Source organism: Athene cunicularia (genome assembly GCF_003259725.1).
Source record: "Athene cunicularia isolate RWA chromosome 8 unlocalized genomic scaffold, athCun1 chr8_part1, whole genome shotgun sequence".
NCBI classification, from domain to species: Eukaryota; Metazoa; Chordata; class Aves; order Strigiformes; family Strigidae; genus Athene; species Athene cunicularia.
Window position 1 is genome coordinate 3,778,496 of NW_020799109.1, and position 9,324 is coordinate 3,787,819.

A 9,324-nucleotide genomic window follows, 5' to 3' on the forward strand; every position below is an offset into this window, starting at 1 on the left:
CCACTTGCATTAAGCCTGAAGCCTGTCACCTTTTCTTGGCAATTACACTGCTAATGGCTGGGTCCCAAGCAAAGTGGCAAAGAATATCTCTTCTCACGTTCCCAACTCACAGTGCATTCCCAAATACCAGATGGTGTTTTTGGAATCCATTTCACTATGTTTGATATGACAATACTTTTGTATAATGTTAAATTATATATAACTATTTCAAATAGCCAATATCGGAACAAGGCAAGGAAAGGAATATTAGACGCAAGGAGGAAAGAGAGAAACCGAAGACTGAAGGTTCTTGTCTCCTCCTGTTGTATCCTGTGTCTCTCAGATTTTTGTGTAATTTGAACAAAAGAGGAAATAAAAGTGGTTCAACAGCCTAGTTCTCACAGTGGTACTATACAGAAATGGTGTTTCCTTCCCAGAATTTGGTGTATGTCTTAGGACGCCTGCCAGCTCTACAGGAGGCAAGTGCAAGATCATAAATAGTGCAGAGAAAGCAGGATAAAAGAAAAGGGTAAAAAACCCAGTCATTAGTAAACAAGTCCCACCATTTTCTTTACAGAATTTTCCTTGAAATCTTGGGACACACAAGTCCCTGAAAATTCAGGAGAGGTAAACTGGTACATCTCCATTAACTTCAGTGGAGTTATGCCAGTTGACAGGAGCCAAGCATTTGGCCCAAAATATTTAAGTTGATGTAATTTGGATCTATCTAGTAAATCATCTATACATCTTACTGAAGGTGAATCCAATCTCACTTGCCCCAGATCAGCTATTCCAGTTTTATGTTAACACGGATGGATTTACAAGAGTTGGAAAATATCCACTGGACTCAGGCCTGCAGATTTAGTTGCAATGCAATTCATCACACCCGAACTGAAGAACAGAAGTAGCTTGGCCATTCCTCAGGAGACAACCAGGTCCTCAGTTTTAGGAGGAACAAAGATTTTCCTTTTGTTGAACCCTCTACAAACTCTTTCTTAATAACAGGAAGAAAATGCATTACCGCGGGAAAAAAAAATATTCAAGATAATCAGTGTCCCATCAGTCTGCCAGTGATGCCACTTTCATTATCAGAATCCCATCATGTAAACACCGTTAGTTTCATGATTTCTAAACTGAAATTGTTTATTTTAATGTAGCCAGAACTTTGTTTTCTTCCTTCTCAGTTGCAGCTCAAGGCACATTTTAACAACCAGCAAGCTTTCAGGATAAATGCTTACCAACAAAAACACTTCCCAAGTTAACTGTAACATGAATATTGAAACTATAAGGACACAACTTCACAAGTAATTTGTCTAGTTCAATCAGTTTTTTTCCTGCATATGCCACAAACCTGCGGCGTACACAATCCAAATGAAGGTTTCATTCATATGGCTATGCATGAGCAACTTACCACATTAGTACTTACTTTTTACACAACAAAATACTGATTTTTCCCTCTTGATTACTTATACTGCCAGCATACAGTAAAGATTATCAACCCCTAAAAGGATCATACCGATCCAGTGACTACTACATAATTAACAATAACTTGTAGCAATGCAATTTAAGAGTCTTTTTAATGGGCATAGATGGCAGAATGTATAGCCCATCTTTCTTTGTCATCCTAGAAAAGGGGCCCCATGCGGAGCTGCTGGTTGCTGAGTGATGCTTTGTAGTCTGTACCAGACAGTTGCACAGTACCAGCTGCATTGGCAGGTAGCCGAAGTGCAAAGAGATAGCTGCCAAGCTATGCTATACAAAGGAAGCAGTGCCAGAGAGAAAGGGACCTTTGCATGAAGTCACCTTTGACCCTGAAGCCAGCATGGATCCCATATTCATCAATTCCAGACAATTGCATCTTTCATTCCACCACAAACTATGATTAGAAAGGGCCCATTTGTGATAGTGATTGTTAGTTTACAGTTCCCAGAGATTGGATTATTTAATCTTTAGTTCTGTTGGCAGCAATATTTTCCCTAACCTTTTGTAATGGCATGCCAGTGATAATCTAACATATGTATATAGGGAGAGATACACACACATACACACAGGCACCTCCCCTCCCCACCAAAACTGGGTGAAGAGAGAAAGATGTAAAGAAAAGGCAAAAGCCACAGCACACAAAATCCACGTTTGGCAAACACCGTGCTAATGTAAATTTTTAGAATTCAGTCTGGAAGGTGCAGTGTACTCTGTGTGCAGCAGGATCTCAACTTCTGGCCACAGACCTGACTCTCCTACAGTTCCTTCCATTTGACAGGAAAGCTTTTGCTTTAGAGAATTGAGATATATCAGAGCCATTCTGCAGATCACCAAAAAAAATATTCTATAAATATTGACTGCTTGTAGTATGTGCAAAAAGAAGAGGCATATTAAAGAGATTTTAAATGGACTCATGAGAAAACAACCAATGACAAGCAAAGACACTATCTGAGGGGTGGGGGGGAGACAGTGCACAGAATAAGAGCAGCAGGGAAGCGTCTAGGCCTGGTTCCTGCTACTGCTCTCCTGTGTGTCTAGCTTTGATATTGTGAGTCCTATTGAAATCAATGGCAGAGCTCACAAGGTCCATGTGTATGTCAGCATTTGCAAGTGTGGGATCTTAGTAATGGGTCTGCGACAGCAAACTGCCCCCATATCCCACCCCAGACTTCACACAGCACTTCCTTGAGTAACAAAGCAAATTGCAATCAACAAGTAGGTAAAGAACATAAGACAGCTGAGAATATAACTCTTCGCAATGACTTTCCATAGTTTTCAGGAGGAAAAGGAGTAAAAACCCCACCAAAATCAAACGAAGAACTGACATTTGCAATTGGAAGTGGAGTGAAAAAGGGAAAAGAAAAAAAAAAAAAAAGGATGAGAGTCTATAAAACTTTCATGAAAATCTTTTTTGATCTGATCCTTTGGTCTTATCTCAGAGATGTTAGCTGAAGGGAAAAAAATCCCTCTACCTGAAGGCTGGCCGTATTGTGCTGCACCTGACTTCTGGCTCACATGTGAGACCGTCTGTTCTTTATTTTCACTCTGTATGAAGCTAATGGAATTTGCAGTTGATTAACCTCAAATCTGGAGTAATGATCCAGCCTGGGACTGCAGCTGGCAATGCTGGGGCTATTTGTACTTCTTAACTGAGTAAGACAGCAACAAGTATAATGGCACAAAGGTAAAGATCCTGGATAGATGGGTAAATGTCAGAGGTGCATTAAAGGAATTGAGAACATGACCTGAGAGTGCAGTGACCCCCTCCCCACGCAGAGGTGGAAGGACCAACTCTTAGAAAAATTAATCACAAGATAATACAATAAAAAGTACATGGCTACACTTATTCCATGATATTCTACAGGGGACACTCAAACCACAAGATTTAAACTTTCTGCACACTGAATCCATGCATTAGAAAAAGGTCATCTATTGAGGAACAGCCTCTGTAGAAAATTTAGGAGACACGGGGTTGTACAACTTCTCTACAATTTCTGTTTGTGTGATGGAAAGCAAAATCGACTTTAGATCGGCACCACAAAATAAAATTCAGAGTAGGATTACACCGTTTTATCTATATTTATTTGTGCCGATTAATTATTCTGTCTGAAATATGAAAAATAGCAGCTGAACCGTTGCAGAAAAACACCACCAGAAAGCAATTCAAACATTTTTTTTCTTAATAGATGTGTTTGTTTTTTCCTTCACAATTGTTCAAAGCTTCAATGAACAGAATTACACAAATGTGCACCAAACCTCGGAACTAATTTAGTTTAGCAAGTGCTTCACACATCTTCGTTTACTGAACAACGTTACTTTCATATCATGACAACATTCTTCCTTCCTTGCCTCATGACTAATACAGTGTTATTCAAGCCGCTCCTCTTCAGACACTTCAGATCTTTACAAATCTTTTCCCCAGCTTTACCACCTGATTTCTAATTAAAATCAAACTGAGAAAGTTCCTTCCACTGATGTAAATCCCACAACCCCAGGCCAGTGACAGGCACTGCTGAAAAATGCATTGCACGGCTTCCCTTCCACAGCATCGCTTGGAAGAGAAACTTCTTCAAGGAGTTCGATAAAACGAGCAGAGAGCTGGGATGAGCCGTGCTTGGTCTTGAGCTCTTATACTGCTCATTGGATAAATAAGTCTTAATGTGATGCAGTGAAAACAATTTTTCAGTCTGAGGAAGATCATTCTTTCCATATAAGATTTGTCAAATTAATGACTACCAGTGGACTTCCCTAACACTACGTTACTGTCTGTATTTTATTTATATAGCGTGCATGTAAATATACATGTGCACACGCACACACACACACACTGTGTGTACTATATGTCAACAACTAATCAAAAATTGTTTGCCCACAAGCATATGTGAAAAATTCATCTAAATAATTGTACATTTAATTTTTAATGAAATCCCAGTAATCCACTCAATTTACCAAATTCCTATTTAATACGAAACAGTGGCATGCACAGAGATCTCTGTCTTACACGGTGTGAGCATACGTACCACTTCGGGCATCCTCAGTGAAGTTTTATTACAGTATTATCTTGATTTTGAGATCACTGCTTTTACTTGTGTGCAGAGTGAAGCAGCATATGCTATATGAGTAACCCATAGTGTTTGGCTTAAAGGCAAAATAAAAGTCAGCAATAAATAAACAGTAAAAAACAGACTGCTAGTAGATGGAAAGACTCCACAGCCTATTAGGTCTTTCCTGTCTTTACGTCCCTCATTCTGCAAAAGCTTATGTTCATAAGCAACTTTTTAAATAAAATAATGTACTGCAATTATAGCATCTGTCTTCAGATCATGTTGGAAACCCATTAATTAACATCTAACACCCTTTTTGAGGTGAGTTTTATTATTATACTCCATAGATGGGGAGGGTTAGACATAAAGGAATTAAAGTGATAGATTTGGCAGACCTCTACAGAAACCAAGGGAAACACATTGCATATCTGCTTGTAAGAACACACATTTAAGCAGGCACCTGCGTTTTGCAGGTGCAAACACCTACAGCATTACAAATAATAATTCTACACCATGCTCGTGCACACCCGTCCTGGAGTGTGCACCCAGAAAACTCGTTAGAACAAAGAAATTTGCAAGCATGAACACATACATGGAAGTGCAGGTGTTTGATTATTTCAATCCAAAGCACATGAACAGATGTTTGCATCAAATTGAAATTGTCACCACCTTCAAAACTCTGCAGTTCTGTCATTCCACCCTTATCAGTCTGTTTATTTCTCATATTCCAGAAGGCCTTGTTTCACACTGTTTTTCAGGGTACAACTTCCACTTATTTTATCTCCAGCCCCTTATCCTGTTGAAAGGGAAAATAAAAATTCCCAAGCCCACTGACCTTTCTCTTCTTAGGCAGCCAATCATTCACTTTTTGACTAGATAAACCTATTTTTTTAGTTAAGGTTTCGTGCTCCTCCCCACTGTCTCTGCCTATCGCTATTGTGAAGATCTTGGTTTTTTATGCGGGATCAGTCCCATGATCATAGAGCAGAGCTGAAAACAGACATGTTAGGACAAGAAACAGAAAGGTCACGTTTTCTTTCCCATCCAAAGATCCCGAGTGAAACCACAGACTTTGTCAAGCTGCAAGTGGAAGACAGGATGAAGAGCTGTGGGACATGATGCACAATGGAGCATCAGACTTTTCTGAATCCCAGTGCCACAGGGGCACGTTGTCAGCCTGGTCTTAGCCCTTTGTTCTTTTCCTTTTCTCACTTTTCACCAGAGTTTGCAGCAAAGTTCCCTGAAATATTCGCTGAAATTTTGGAATAGAACAGATGCAATCAAAAGTGGTTGCACTGCTGATCATGAGGGACATCTCATGGAGCTGGCACAGAGCCTTGTTTTGTTCAGCCACTGCTGTTGTCCTGTGGCTCTTTGGCTCCCTGCTATGGAGTTGCCTCAGCACAGAAGAGCTTGGGCAAATGAGCTACTAATTCAATTCAAACCGTGCCTCTGCATCTGAAGAGAGGAAAATAAACCACAAAATCATTTGTCTGTGCAGTGGTCCAGTTACTGGAGGACCAGAGCAGTTGGTAGCCTGTATGTTGCTGAATGGGGGTTTAAGTAATGAAAAAGAAAAAACTTTAAAGAGAGGTTTTCAGGAGAAGGAGAAATAAAATCTTGTGATTTACTGCCTCTACTCAGGTGTGATCTCTTGGCCACTACTCTTCAAAATACCAGAAAACATATTCTCATATCAAAGCCTGCCCTCCGTGTCCTGTCTCCTTTACAGTGCCTGTGCTGGATACCCAATGCTATGGTCAGTCCTATTTTTTCTTGTCTTTAGGCTTTCTCTACTCAACACAAACATTAGAAATTAGCAAACGTCATTGCTCGCCAGGAGCCAGGCCTTCACCAAGGACTTCCCACCGTTTTAGGCCTATGTCCTCTTCCTACGTGCTCACATATTTCTGCGGAAGGTATTTCCCCCCTTTCTCTGTGGAAGACTCTTAGAAAACTTCATTAAGAATGAAAAGAATGTGTGTCCATAGAAGCATAATAAATTTCAACAACTCCACATATCTCTATAATGAAAAAGTTGTATCCTATAAAATCAGGTGAGACAGTTATAATCTGTAAGAAAGCTACTAGTTTCTTTTAAACTGTTTAAAAATTATTCATTGATTTTTGAACATGAGGGAATTCCTTGGATGTGTTAAATAATGTCTTAAGCTACGATTTCCTTCATTGTGCATGGCAGTCAGACAGCTGATCTTTTAAGCCTCATTTCCTTAGGAAATCAAGATAAAAGGAGAGGAAGCAACAAGTCCTAATGCAATGCTTATATGCATTGCAATTTGTCTCAACTGTAAGTCCTCATTAGCAGCAGATCACAAGTAAATTTGAGTTTTACTTGTGTTTGCTTATAATCCTTAAAATTTTGTTCTGTTTGTGCTCTTATAAAAACCTTGGCGATTCACCTTTCAGCCACTGCCCTAAATAATCCTTGTTTAACCTATCTTCTTAACCTATTCTTTCAAATAGCATCACAAAAGAAAATTTCTAGTGAAAAAAATACTGGCAGACAGAAGTGCACATGCATGTTTCTATTTGTTGCCGAGAGCAAATATAAATGCCAACTGAATGAACAATCAAATAGGACAATTTTTCTCCTTTCTTATTAAACATAAAAGGTTAATTTGGGTCACTTTGGACTACTCTATATTTCCTTGATGTAAACGAATAAGCCATGCTCTACTTTCCATTTAAATTTTCTTTACTAAAGATGACTACTTATAATTATCAGCATATTTCCGTGCAGAATCAGGTCCATTTTCTCCAGCCTGAATTCTGGATTTTTTTAAAAACTTATGGAAAAACTCCTAATTTACTCACAAACTCTCTCCACTATCGAAGTACTCTGTCGGTGACCACGTACACCCAGTGTCTTGGGTTGGTCACGTTTAAAGCACAAAGGCCTATTTGAGAGCACTATTTGTGCTCTTCATTTCCACACTACTCCTATTGACAACCTCAGTCCGTGTGTGCGTTTCCAATTGGGTTGTGAAATTAATATGGTTGTTTGTGTACATCAAGGGCAACCTGCACTCCTTTGAAAGCAAGGGCATTGCAATTATTGGTAGTAAAAGTCCTCAAGCTTATAGTGCCATCTGTACTATCCAACACTTCCACCCATATCTAGTTGTATTGCTAACTTTGCGTTTCACAGCCTCTGAAAAAAAAAAAAAAACCAACCCACCAAAGAACAACAGACATGCTTATACAGGCAAAATATTTTGAATCTCACTCCATTAGCCAACACATCTATTTAATCTGTTCTAATGATTTTTATCTTATTGAGAACTACTCTTCAATAATCTACTCTATGGAAAATAGACCCAGAGATCTTCATCGCGGTGAATATAAGTTCTAAAACCTTTGTGCAAAAGAGCTATTGCAGGCTTGCACAGTGCTTCTCCAAAGGCACCTCAGCCAGACCGACTCCTGCTGCTCTGAGATCAGTCGGATTTCTTGGGACTGTGGCAGGGCCTCTGTTTTTTGTGGGTGGATAAAGTTTAAGTTTATTGCATACATAAAGTGTGCGTATGTATGTGTACAAGGAGCTCTAGCATTTGCAAGGAGTTCTGTAATTATTACCTGCCGTACTTGTGAAAGAGAAGTTCCGAGTGACATTAATGCAATAACAAAGATACTTTCAATCCAAAACATGTTATTAAGAGCTAGCGTATTTTTCTTCAAAAATCAACAAAGAAACAACTCAATTTACCCTATAATTATCTTTAAATATTAATCAGTGTCAGTGACCACATCTGAGGGAGAGGAATGAAGCATGCTTCTAGGAGCACAAGGAGATTCTTTTCACACTGGGATTAAAAGATGGGGAACGTTTTGATAAACTAAAACTGTTACTTTTTTCCTTCCATATGAAGGTAGGGAAAGCAAATATTTACTTCCTTACTTATAAAAAGTTCAGATTAGGGGTTTTTTTTTGTTTGTTTGTATGGAAACTACTGGGTCTTTGCCAGCAAAAGGTTTCAAAATATTCTTTTATTTTCACCTTTGTTTTTGATTGCTCCCAGTATTAGTGGGGAGGTTTTGCCTAATTTAGCAGGATCAGACTGCCAGAAACCATCACAAGCATCCCAATCAATTTAAAGTTCCAGTCCTGGTGTTTAAATTGGAGTATATGATTAGTCTCATAGCCTTTGGATTCAGATCAAGGTGTTAGACTTTTCAGGCAGTGTCTGTCTTTTTTGGTTTTCTTGCATGATCTGGTATTCAATACACTTTTGTCACCTTCAGATCACAATTTGGTGAGTAAAATATTAAGTGATGGTGAATGGCGAGTTGTAGCACAAAGACACTTTAGGTATAGCACAGTCTGAGGTTAGAAGTCTTCCTATTTATCCTTCACAAGATAGGTCCTCCAGATTCTACTTACTACTTGCTTTTCCCAACTATCGCTATGATTTCATAACCAGGGGCCATGATGAGCTCTGGAAGTAATACATGGGCAACAACAGCGAGAATGAGCTGGCCCTTAAGGGTGCAAAGCTGTGCTCTTCATTCTCCTCCTGGTTAGACATCTATCTACACAAAATTTTTCTCCCCTGGTAAACGCTGGGCGAGGATGTCAGATCTCTGACTCCTGGCTCAGAGGGTAGCACTGGGAGTCCAATCAAAGCTTTCTGGATAAACCGGCTTTTCTCTCTAGCCTTTCCTTGGGGTGTCCTACGGCTACACCATCATGTTACAACAAATGTGAAAGTTTCTGATGGGAAGAAGGTTGAACAAGGGTTAACATGATGCATTCTCTTCTTACTAAAATGATGTCATTTCCCCCCCCCCCCCCCCCCCC

At 39.4% G+C, this 9,324-nt stretch overlaps 1 protein-coding gene across 6 annotated transcripts in view; it reads right to left on the minus strand.

Annotated features, from left to right (window-relative positions):
• The window catches only part of NFIA (nuclear factor I A), a 346,337-nt gene that overhangs the window by 331,437 nt on the left and 5,576 nt on the right, over positions 1 to 9,324 (minus strand). The gene's annotated exons all lie outside the window — the stretch shown is intronic.